Here is a 12974-nt window from a genome sequence, read left to right on the forward strand (position 1 = left end):
CCAGTGAAGGCAGTAGCATCACTTCATATTGACATGAACTTGAAACAATCTTCTGTCTTTACAGCTCTTAAATTTGACATGCATTTCAGACGCGCTATCGTAATTTTCACAGAAATTGTAAACAAAACTTCAGATGTGTTATTTGCACAAGTGTCTGTAAACTGTAGAGAACCATTTCTAGAAGACGATCCTGCCACGTCTGGATAGGTAAAACTCTAAAATATAAAAGGTTCTTCCATGATGTACCGGTGCAGGTGCCGAGGCACTGGCAGCAGGGCCTGCGGGGCCTCCTCTGTGAGGAGAGGCCGGGGCTGCCCCATGCCGGACAGGGCCGGTTCCAGCCGGCTCCAGCCGACCCACCGCAGGGCACAGCTGAGCCCCGCAGCCACGGGTGGGCACCTCGGGGAAAGCCCGTGTCAGAAAGGGCAAAACACTGCCCGGCAGCGAGGGGTGAGGGGAAAAGTGTGAGAAGCAGCCCTGCGAGCCCCGAGGGGAGAGCAGGAGGAGGGGGGGGAGGTGCTCCAAGTGCTGCAGCTCCCTGTCGGGAGCCATGAGCTTTCTCATCCTGTTTTCTTCCCTGTCCCACTGAGGGGGGAGTGAGTGTGCTGGGTGGGTGTTTGGCCATTAGCCAAGGGTAACCGAGCAAACATGATTCCTAAACAAAGCACAACAAACACGTCTTTGGCTTACCTTCTCCGAGCCTCAATAAGCAGGTGGTTGCTGCATTTAGAAGAAAGAGCCCGGGCCTCTGTTCTGCCATTGACTCTTTAAGTGGTGTTTATGAAACGCTTAAAACTACTCCTACATGAAACAGCTCATGCTTAGGAAATTCACCCAGAAGGGGAGGTCTCTGCTCCAACACCTATTTGCACATTTTAGTCGGTGACCATAAAAATCATAAACATTTCTTTGAATAGGGACTGGAAACTAGGTCTTCACCCTGCCGTCTAAGTAACCCGAGCAATAAGCTACACAGGCATGTTCTTTCTCCTTTCACATCTCTGGATCATCAACTCTCTAATTCCATTGCTTTGAAAAAACACTCAGTGTCATTAAGAAAAATATATGCCTTTCATTTTCCCATGGCTTTATGGTTAGGCACACTTAGAAGTAAAAAGATGTGGGTTTGAACCTCTAACTGAGGAAAGCATAAAAGTCATGTGTTTCCCATCCTGGGCAAGCACTCTCACCACAGTATTCATACACATCACGTACCATCACCATGACCATCTCAAGAGAAAGTGACCACGGGGATATTTTTGTGAGGGACTAGAATATTTTTCTGCATGAGTCTCTGGAAACACCTGCAAGATAAAGCTCCTCAAGAGATTTTAGTAGAACAAGAACAGTGGGCTGACTGGGGACACAATTACTTAGCTGGTCAAATCAGGCCAGTTTAGACCTGCACAAAATTCTAGGGACAACTGACATTTTTACCAAAAGAATTAAAGTCTTGAAACCCTTGAAGGCTATTGCAGAGAAATAGACATTCTTAGGCATTCAGTACCTCAGGATGATAAATTATCCACTGTATTTACCCGATTTCACTGGGAGGTTTTCATTGTATCATTTACTTCTTTTAGCACCTACTTTAGGAAATGAATCATGCCCTGAAAAAACTTCGTTTCTTCCCACTGACTGAAGACAAGCTGGCTTGGATGTAGTTATCCACAATGCAGGCATCAGTATGTTCTGATTAATCCCTTCCCAGACACATACAGAACTGAATTTGGTTTACTGCTAGATAGCAGCTGAACAGGCCCTTTTGAATGATAGTTTTGGAGTTAGACCCTCTGGTTCTAAAAAAATGATGCTTTTACCACTTAAGGCTTTTCCTGGATGCTGCCTTTGCTGACCTTGTTGATGAACACTGTGATACATGAATAAAATGGCATATAAACTCTTACTGTGAAAGTATACATTTCATGTAGAATTATTATATGCTCTGTTTGATAGAAATTGTGGAGCAATCGGATGTTTCACCTTCTGTTAAGGAATAATAATTTTCAGGCTTTCCATTCTTATTGTGACCTAAAAAATTTTGCTTCATTTGAAGTTCATACACTGAGCAGATAGACACAAAGTTTGGAGTGGGAATGACTGTTTTAAGATGATGCTGTGTTGGAATGGAAAACACTATGCTACTTTAGTAGTTAAGCATCTGAGCCTGCTTCCACATGAATTAGACATTTTCAGAGGCCTTGGCAAAGCCCGGCTAAACACAATGTTCATTCAGTTAATAAAAAGCACTGCACTTTCTCTCCTGACAAATTCGACTCCTGAGTGCTTATTAATACACAGCATTGCAACAGCTTACCTTTTAGCTTCCTAATGCAAGCCAAAAATTCAGAATATCAATTTATTAAATTTTCTTCATTAAAAACCCACATTCAAAATGAAATAAGTCTCAAGACCCACACTTTTCAAGACAATTGATGTATGGATTTGCCAGACCTATCACTTTAGCACAGAGCCCATTTTTGTCCTTTTAATGTCACAAATATGTGAAACCCACAGCCATAAAATAAAACTCAAATAGGTTGAACAGTCAAGTTTGGCTAGATATTTTTCCCCCATAGAAAAAGTATTCAGTAGATTGCACAAAAGTTCCACTGAGATCTGAACTGCTGCAGTATCAATGGGCTGGTGAATTTCAAGGAAACACACAATTCTTTATTTTAATCATCTTTTCCTGTGCACTGCTTACCTTTCTACACATATTTGATTTGGAAGCACTCATAGTTTTCATACCTTCATTAATCATTTGGAATCAACACTGGGGAGCTTTCGGGAAATTTAGGGGGATGACATCATCACCAGGATCCTGAAAACAATAATTAAAAATGACAGGTGAGCACAGCTGGGAAATAAAGCTAAATTGATAACATATTTTGTCTGACTAATTACAACTTTTTAACTCACAAATCAATATGAAATTATTAAAATACTGCTGTGCAGTTGCTCTTCTATGAGTACAACTTCAGTGTGAAAAAAAGTGGAAGATACAAATACAATAGACAAAATGTTAGTAAGAAGAGATGTAGCCTGAAAATGTTAGTTCAGCACCTTCCTGCTATGGGTCATCCTGGGGAAGTCACTTCTATCTGTCTGGTTAATTTATGACATGATCCAGTGCTGTATGTGCATTTCTTATTCTTCCCCACAGGACCAAAAGACGCTGCATGCCTTCTCCCTGTCCTCATCATTAGTTGCACTGAATCTTATAGTCAGAGCATTCAGAAGGAATGAGAAAAAATTATAAAGGAAAATGGAAAAAGATTTACTACTAGAATGTGTCTTGGACACATGCATGCAATAAATCACAGGTCACTGAACTGGCCTGTAAGCAAACAGTTGTTTAGCAAAATAAGTAGTTTATGCTTCTCTTATCAGGAATTACTTCATAGGCATTTCTAGAATTCTTAACTGAGCACAGAACAGTTGATCCATCCTGCACAGAAATATAGCTGAAAAATGTCCAAGGTTTTATTACTTTTCCAGAAGAATAATATGTCCTGGTTTTTCCAGCTGCAGATTGGGCAAGTTCCATTTAGTGAATGTTTTTAAATCTCCCAAGTATTAATGTTAGGAGTAACACAAGATTCATTAGCTGAGCATAAAGTAGTTTTTGGAGGTGCGCTTGATGGAACACGAGCTCATCCATGATGCTCAGAGGACATGGCAGATTACTATTCATACAAAAGGGCAACTATTTGCTAACATACATCATGAAACTTTGGAGCCAGCCATTGAGATTCAGGACAAAACTGTGTCTGACTGAGCACTAAAGTTTTAGCATTTTGACATTGCTCTCAATTTTCTTGGGTTTTCATCCAGAAAGCAATGATTTAAAGACTAAAGGCTCTGTTTAGCAAAAATGTTCCACTGCTTTTGCAGTGCTTAAGCCAAGAATGTCATGAAACAGCTTTTTGGCACCCAGATGAGCTATTAAGCAGCAGCTCAGCTGGGACCCCAAACCAGGTGCCTCCTGCAGAGAGCACTCAGGAGGTACACTTTTCATGTTAACAGCTCTCCCCAACCTTGCTCTCCTCCTAGACTTCATTCAGAACTGTGACCTCTCCTTCTGCAAAAGCAGTTTTCAGAAGTCAGTCTTTTTAAAGACAAATGGTCTTCCTCCTGAGCTCCATATTGTCAGTTATGTGACCATACTGACTTCCCACCCAAGATAGGTAGGAACTCCCTTCCCGCTACTGAGATTGCTCATGGCTCTTTACATATAGTAGGTAACTGCACATACTGAAATTAGCATGATTTCTGGATATGAGTTGAGTAGTGGTTAATCTGCAGCTCCTCCAGAGACCTGCCAGCCCCCTGAACTGAACTCTGGACGTTCTGAAAGTTTTCAGTGGGGCCCATTTAGTCTTTTCATCACTGGCCAAATTTCATGTGGTCATGAAGAGAGAGGCAAATCAAAAGGGTCCTTATGGAAGAAAGGAAGATAAGAAAAAAATAAAGGCTCAGTTTCACAGCCATGATTAAATAAAACAAACGCTTTTGCCATCTGATTAGATGTGAAGGAATAGTTCCAAAAATATTTGCTGAAAGTTATCTAAAGATTTCAGCTGAGGGGGAGTTTGGGGGAAGAGTGTTGGGAGGGTTAATGAACCTGCCTTATTTGTGTATTTGACCTTTTTTCATTTTCTGGAAATATATTGCAGCAGCCAGAGTAGTAGGCTGTAAATCAGTATCACAGGATATTTGCAGAACATCAGATTCAGGACCGCAAGTGCTCACATGTGGAACTATTCAGAGCAATCAGGCTCATCCAGAAACCAGGAGATTGTAGGTATCTGCTCAAAGCAGCTTCAGCGCTGAACCTTTTGCTGTTTGCCTTACAGATAAAGCAATAAGTAGTTTCAGTGTAGGAGATGCATTCAAAATAGGCTGGCAGGAACATTGTCTAACTAAAGTGTTTTCTATCTTCAGTTCTCCTTAAGAGAATAATAGTCTCAGAGTGAGACACAAACAACAGTGAGGACCATCTTAATGCTCTTAATATCAATAAACTATTATACTGGTAAAATGTTCTTGTATTTATTAAGTTTCAGCTCAGAAGCAGAATATTTGAGAAAAGTAATCAGCAGCCAAGGGGACAGGTGGCAGGGCTAATCTTTTGTCAAAAGGGCCATATTAGAATGGGAAGTAATTTAATACTGTGTCAGTGTCAATCAGTATTACTTTCGTGGAAGACTGTGAACAGAGGACTCTTAGGCCCTTGCTAATTAATTCACATGGAGATATTGCTAACAGATGGTAAACACACGATTAGTCATGGCATCTTTGGTGTCCACTTTAACATAACTATCACAAAAAATAAAAGGATTGTACCATTAGCTGCAAGAATTGTACAATTCTGAAATTACTTACAAGTAATATATTTCTACATTCACCATGATAGTTCTGCCCTACAGAAATTTAAGTACCATGTTCACATTCCATCTGGTAACTGTAAATTGTTCTGAGCAGAACAAACTGACATATGTACAAATGTTTCTGCCCTTGGGAAAGCAAGGCTTAGCTCCATTTTTTATGTGAGATACATATCCTTTGCTTCAGTTCTCTGTTGTGAATGTCAATACTTTGTTTCTTCCATTCAGAAACATTATGAAGTGGGCAGAGCAACTAATATTACTGACCCAGTAATACAGCCCATCAGCCTGCGCTCCCTGTTCAGCTCTTCCTTGTTGAGGAGAGAGTACAGACATGGAGCTCCAAAGCATCAAAGGCTGATTTTATAAGTCTAACGTTAAAGTTATGTGCTGTTGCAAGCTAGGCCAGCTCCTAAAAAGCATGTAAAATCAGAGTAAATGGAGCCCAGTCTGGCAGCTGTGAAAACTTTCACTGCTAGCACAGCCAAAGCAGATGCTTCAGCTCGGAGCGGCATTCAGCAAAGCAGCCGCCAAATTCTGGGTCGTCTGGATGGAGGGTCGTCCAGGCTGGCATTCAGTGCCAAGGCTGCTGTATGCCCCATCCCCTCTGCTGACATTCAGATGTGCTGTGTTTGGGTGTTATTTACATAAGGTGGCAGAGCTGGAGAAGCATGTGGTGATAAAACCCGGCATGTTCCAGAAGGAAGACACTTAAAAGAAACAGCACGTAACTAGATTATAGCTCAAGTAATCCCAACCTTCAAGTGAGCCTATAAACTACATACCAAACCCTCGCACAGCTGAAAGCCACAAAACACATACCACATACCTCAGAGAGGATAAGAAGGGTTCACGGGTGGCACAATAGCAGTGGTTCTTCAGGAGTCCCTTGGCTCCAGCCCGGGAGGGTCTGGGCTTGGTCTGCAGCCGGGAGCCAGGATGACCCAGAGGTGTTGGTGCTGGCAGCACCCGTGGCCTCCGTTTGCCAACAGTTGGCGTTCAGAGGCTCCAGCACATTTTGTCTGAGCAGCACCTTGTTGCTGGTCTCTTAACCTGGCCCCAGCACAGAAGTTCAAGTGTGAAAAACTATGTGTGTGTGCTTGGTGTTTAGCCAGCCCTAATACAGAGGGATACCTGACCACACTTTTTACTTTCTTCTCAGGTGAAGAATAAAAGAAAAAGCCAAAAGATGACAAGTTTTTATGCATTCAAGAAGAGAAAATATTTTCAAAGACAGTCACTGTGCTCCTTATGGCTGAGACAGAGCCCGAATCCAGTGGGAGTTTGCCTCTTGGCTTCAGTGGAGCAGGTTTGAGCCTGACACATTGCTCATACAAAATGTTCCCAATGGGCCTGAGCAGGATGACTCTCCAGCTTGTAGGACAACCTGGGAGAGCAGGATGACTGGAATCACACACAGAAGTTAAAAGCAGTACAGAGTAGAGAGTGCCTGAATGGGAACTCTGAACACAAGCTTTGTAAGTCAGAACCCTGCTAGGTCTCAGCTTTATCCAGATCAATTTTAAAACATAAATACATGCATATCATTAAATAAGTGACAGTCTATATGACTGTACACAGTAAGTTAAAGCAGTTTCATATGGTAACTAGTGAAAGGTGAAATGACAAGTGAGTTGGTCTAAACTGAGTCTAATCTCCTGAGAAAAAAAAAGGCATATTTACTGTCCATAGATGGAATACTCTGTTGATACTAGGCTATATTAGGCTGTGTGATGTGTTTTGCTTTTTCCACTGTTTTAACTGTGTGTTTTATCATACATTTCCAGGTGGTTTCCTGTGCAAAGTTCAAAGGAGTCTGAGAATTGCTCAATGAAGTTGTTTTTCCTGGGTGAAAAGATGAAATGTTTGAAATGCCTTGCAAGGTTACCTAATATACAAAACCATTCCCATTAAAAGATCAAAATCCAGTCTGCAGAAAATTACTTCCCTATTATAACAGTAGGAAATAAATGACGTATATGAGATAGATAGTGTGTGTTACAGGAAACACTAGTAAAGAAGGTTTCTCATGGACTGTCAATAAGGCATCACTTTTGCTTTGGTAGGTTTGCTGTTGCTTTTTCATCTGATAAGAAAGAACAGCACAGAAGACAAAGGGTAAATGTAACACAGTTGTTTTCTTCCCCTGTGCTCCCCTCTCTGCTCAAGTATTTCTACTGCTCAGGCTCTCTTACCTTGCCTACCCAAGTTAACTCCAGGGAAGGTTTGGTGTTTTCAGAGTTGGCTAGGAGGAAAGAAATCACAGACCACCTCTGAGAAGGAGAAGAGAATCAATGTCCCTTTTGTGCATTCTGGGACTGCATTGCCTTTTCCCAGAGTATTTCCCAGGATCGCCCATTCTGTACCCTTCCAACAAAAGCTCTGAGAGCCTTGACCAGAGATGCATCTCTGGATGCTCTGAAAGACCACAGTCATTCAGAAAAAGCATTTATCCCTTATACAGAGCTTTAAAAAAAATAGCAGGTTTTGCTCAGAACGAAGACAGATTTTTGTGCTTGTTTCTGGCTGCCTACCTATACACACAGGCTAGGTTAGCTTAACCTCAAAACACAGCATTTAAGTTGGCGATAGAATATTTGGCAGTTATGTTTAAGATGTAATGAACAAATCAGTTTGTCATCAGTTTGTAATGGTACAAACATTTGGAGTATTGCAAGACAGCTTGAATAATATTGTGCTCTCCAAAGTAAAATGTTAGCATTTGGTTAGCGGCAACAGTGGGTAAAAATGAATTCTTCTTGCTGGAATGTTACATTTCTGTGAGGTTAACCACACTTTGGCCAGCATCAAGCCAGAAATTAGCCTCTTGGCTGCTAAGACAGCAGCCTAAATGTGCAGATTTGATAAAGAAATCCTCCGTGGTTCCAGCTGTTTGGGCCAATTCAGAGAAGGGATAAGGGAGTTTAGCATTAATTTAGATTTGGTTAAACTAGGTCTAAAATTGCCCCCCCCCCCCCCCGCCATTATCAGTACCAAAATATGGTACATCTGCTCATTATAATTGTATACCTTAATCAGAACCCAAATTCCTCAAATGAATGCACACAACTCCAGTGAATGACAGCTGGAGTCAACTTTGAGTACAAGTGGTTAGCATCAGCTCTGCTCTTCAGGCAGAGCTTGTTGAACCAACAGGAGCTAGAGTTCCCACATACCTCCCATTATAAGGACCAGTTTTTAAATATTTATGAATTTGCTAAATCTAAATCATTCAGGCAGAACAGCTTATTGCTGCAAAATTTGTTTCCACTTACACAGTTCATTAAAGCAGCAGAGATTTGTGCATGAGTGTATATCTGAAAAATTCAGACCCTGCTAATGACCCAGGCATGGTCACTGATTTTATGGTGAAGAAACATCTGTATTTTATCTGTTTCCTTTAAACATTTAAAGAATCTACAAGAACTTTTTTACCCTAGAACCAGTCAGTCCCAATCCGTGACAATACAAAAAGTCTGCACATGCTTGACACTGTATTCTCGAAGTGGTGCCTGAGTCTTCAAAGGACTGTTTTTTTCTGATTGCTGAATTTAAAATTTCATTTAAAAGGGAAAACAGTTTTGCTTTCAGCAAGATGAATCATAATAATAGTCTTGACAGAAAGTTCTTTAACTTAAATGGGAAAAATAGCAGTTCATTTGTCATTGGCTTCCCAAAAAAGAAAGTTCTCACAAGTATCTTAATATTTAACCTAAAAATTACCTTTTATCTTTGATTTGTATCAACATATTTGAGGGATGAATTAGTTAAGGGAACACAAATGTGACCACTGTCCCATATACATTCTTATTATAATTAGGAAACAATACTGAGCCTTTGGATACAAAAGAGGAATCTGTGATCTGACTTATGTGATGAGTTAAAATAAGGCTTAGCAAGTCTTAAAAGTGCTATTATTGAAGAAGGAGTTTGCAAAGGTTGTCAGATTTGAACACACTGATGGTTTTTTTGGTCTGCCCTTGTTTTAGCAAAGGATATAGTTGATAAGAGAACAAAAACTGTTTATTGATTATTAAAACTAGTCAGGATGCATGAGACTTTTTAGTACATCATTAAGCATGCCCTCCAAACATAAAACTATATACTCAAGTTGTTAGTTGGGCTGTATCTCACAGAAAGAATAAAGGAAGGAACGAAGAAAGGAAGGAAGGAAGGAAAAGAGAGAAACAGAGTGAGACAGGAGGAAAGAAAGAAAGAAAGAAGCAAAGAAAGAAAGAAGGAAAAAGACCTGTACACTGTCTCATAAAGACAATTGCAAGGAAATTGCATCAACAAACATCACGAGTGTGGAAAGTAATTGGAGAAGAGCATTTGTATTTACTTTTTATAGTTAGAAAAGAAAATTCTACAGTATTCTTTTTGTTAGATTTTATGAATGATTTAAGATGGTCATGGAGATAAAAAATGGAAAATGAACTATAAGTGTTATTTGAAAAATAAACAGCTTGTTGGTTAACAAGGCAATTAGGTGTCCAGTCTGCACCAATGTTTTGTGAAATCAAAATTCCTTTTGATTTCATGGGAGTCAATGGGATGGAGGAAAGTAAGTTACTGATTATGAAGTCCTTCAAAAATTCAGGAAAGATCTTGCTCCAAGTTAATTGGAGCTTTGCCATTGATACACAGCAAACAGGCAATATTCTACCTGTTCTGTTCAGAGACCTTAATACATAGTAATAAAAGAATAACTTCCATATACAGACACTAGCTACTTACCGTAAGAGGACACAATATAAATTACCTACAGCATAGAGACTGATTTGAAAATGTGAATCTGTATCAGTATTAAGAAAAGTATACACTAACAAACTCTGTCCAAGAGATGCTGTTTTTCAATAGTTTGGGCTTAATTTCTTTGAGCAAGGAAATTGTCTCTGAAAAAATGTTTCTGTGTTGTTTTCAGCTGGGCTAGGTTAGATATGTCTCACAGAGAACCTGCACCAACAGTTGCACTGGTGCAAACAAGGGTGGGGACACTGCTTCCCTGTGCAAAGGTACAGCTGGCAGTCAAGGGTGGAACAAGGGTGAAGAAGGAATATTTTAAGCCAGTATCATCACTGAATACTTGTTATTGTCACACCAGGTCCTAGATATTCTGTACTGTGCTAAGAGTTTGATATTAAACATCTAATAGGATGTACATATTTTGAAACAGGATTTTCCCAGTTTAAAACATAGGTAAAAAAATTATTCCTACTTCTTATGACAAACTTGCAACATAAAGCCATCCCCAGTTAATCTCAGATCTATTATAATCACACAGGTGTAAATAGAACTAGAGTGTAAAAATCTCAGTTAAAAATGTTTAGATTCTCATTTAAGAAAACACTTAATGGAAGAAAAATTTAAAAAGCATCCATTTCTTGTTGGTATGAAATGGAGTCATCCTTCCGCTCATAGTTAGGCATGCACTCTCTCCAAGTGTCTTCCTAGACACTGGGATCATTTGTGCAGCATATAAATACCCAGTGTGGGAGCATTCTTCCTAGTTTTAACCGTATGTTAGTCAAGCTCTGAGAAAAATGAAGAATTATTAATTCCACTATGAGGTGCTTATTGTCACAGGATCTGGATATTTTATGAGCATGGCTGAATTTATCTTCCAGCATCTACCAATGTAAGGCATAATGGTGTTCCTGTTTTAAAAATGGGAATAACCGAGAGTGGCTAAGTACCTAATAGGACATGACTTGGACATAATTTTTTTGAGTACTTAACATTTTATAGCATGTTATAGTTTCACAGCACAGCTTCTATTGACTCAGCTGCCTTTCTGAGAGCTCAGCTCTTCTAAAAGTCAGACCTCAGGTATCTTGAACCAGTTGCTCAAATCTGAGGAAAACACAGTCAGTGACCACCTGTGAAAGTGCTGGTGCCTAATTTGCCCACCATTGCCAACAGCTCACTAACAGGGCAAGGGACCAAATTCAAGTCACCGGAGTGGTAATGTTCTCTCTAAACCACAAGATTTTCCATCTTCTTTCTAAATATCTGCCTTACCTTTGGCTTTATCAAGTCATGGGCAGGAGTATTTTGTCATAGATGACTTGCAATCACTGATGGTCACTTTTGCTAAACACTACAAATTCAGCGTAGCTTTTCTATGTGGTATTAGATAGACACAACACATTCTGCAAGATGCTGAGAGCTTTTTGCAAGATACAAGGCATGTTCACTTACTACCGAGCCTGGCTTGTTGACTATAGCCTCAGTTGTGCTGACTGCAGCTTTGCAATTTTAAATGAAAATCCCATCTCTGCATTTTACTTGCACCAAGATTAAAGGAAGACATATGGAAAGCACAAGGCAAAAATAAAAATAAGTAGAATTGTCTGACATTTGCTCTGTAACACACCATTTATATTTTAATACCATGGGAAGTCAGCCTTTGTTAAAATACTATACAAAATACTGGCGTGAAGCTGCAAAACAGAGGTAAAAGACAAATTCTGAAAATAGAGGTGACACACGAGTATCCTACACCTAAGCCCCAGGAAACCAGACAAAAAAAGTGCTATAAATTCAAATGCTACATTTGAAATATTTGTATGTCTTTCTTTTGGGAAAAAGAAACAAACATACATGTGCAAACAGATATTAGGAGAGAGTTTGCAAGTTTGTGTTGCTACTTTCTTCTTTTTAGAAGCTTTTGTTTTATTTTATAGTATTGTATGAATAAAATAGCATTACTTCTGTCATCCTTATCATTCGGACTTCAACTTATTACCTCATAGAGCCATCACACTTACATTGTCATACAATGTTTTTCAGAATTGTTTTTCATTTATTAGAACTGACAATTCCTGCATATAACCTTATTCAAATAAACTTGATACCCACTTTAAAGCCACTCTGACTAAAGCCTGTATTTTCCCCACTGGTGTAAAATCTCTGATCTTAGAAATACACATGCACACAAAGCTGCCCTGAGACTTCAAGTCTCTACCACCAGTAAAAACGGATCTGCCCAGGACAAGAAGCAACAGTCTTCTGTTGTTGTGATTGTTTCGGTGCCTGTTTGCATCCCTCCAGAATTCGACATATCTGTGGCCAATATTGATTCTACTGATTCCCAGCTCTAAAAGCGCTTTGTCCCCACCAAAGAGCTATTGACTTAATCCGTTGCCTGAAAAAATGCAGATACTGCAAGATCAGAGCACAGTCTGCTCGTGGAGCTGGCTGCAAATCAACCTGCTCCCACAGTGGGGAAGAGTGGGAGCACTGCTTTTGGTGACAGCCCACAGTTAGACAGGCTTAGCCAGTTGTGAAACCACAGAGTAAGTCTCCCTTTCTTCACTCCTAGCTAGGCCAGCCCAAAGCACAAACCCCCAAACCTTTACTAACGATATATTATGGCTGGGAACTGAAGCATGCACAGAAGTGTGTGTGTACACAGACACCAGCATGTTCTCAGCTAGAAACTTCACACAAGCTACTGAGGAAAAGTGTAGCTGCCTTCTCGTAGCTATTCCTGCCACAGGAAAAGTTCCTTCTTTTCATTCAGAATGAATCATCATATGTAAGTTAACTTATAATAAAAAAATGCAGAAAATACTTTTAAAA

The 12974-nt window shown here is 39.9% G+C and overlaps 1 long non-coding RNA gene across 2 annotated transcripts in view; it reads right to left on the bottom strand.

The window, feature by feature from the left end:
• Nucleotides 1-2789: 2789 nt before the first annotated feature.
• The window catches only part of LOC121233775, a 45680-nt gene continuing 35495 nt past the window's right edge, over nucleotides 2790-12974 (bottom strand). For both annotated transcript variants that reach the window (XR_005933880.1, XR_005933879.1), the window contains one exon: nucleotides 2790-2824. This is a non-coding gene — a long non-coding RNA (uncharacterized LOC121233775). The remainder of the gene's footprint in view (nucleotides 2825-12974) is intronic.

This window comes from Aquila chrysaetos, chromosome 13 (assembly GCF_900496995.4).
Source record: "Aquila chrysaetos chrysaetos chromosome 13, bAquChr1.4, whole genome shotgun sequence".
Classification (NCBI taxonomy): Eukaryota; Metazoa; Chordata; class Aves; order Accipitriformes; family Accipitridae; genus Aquila; species Aquila chrysaetos.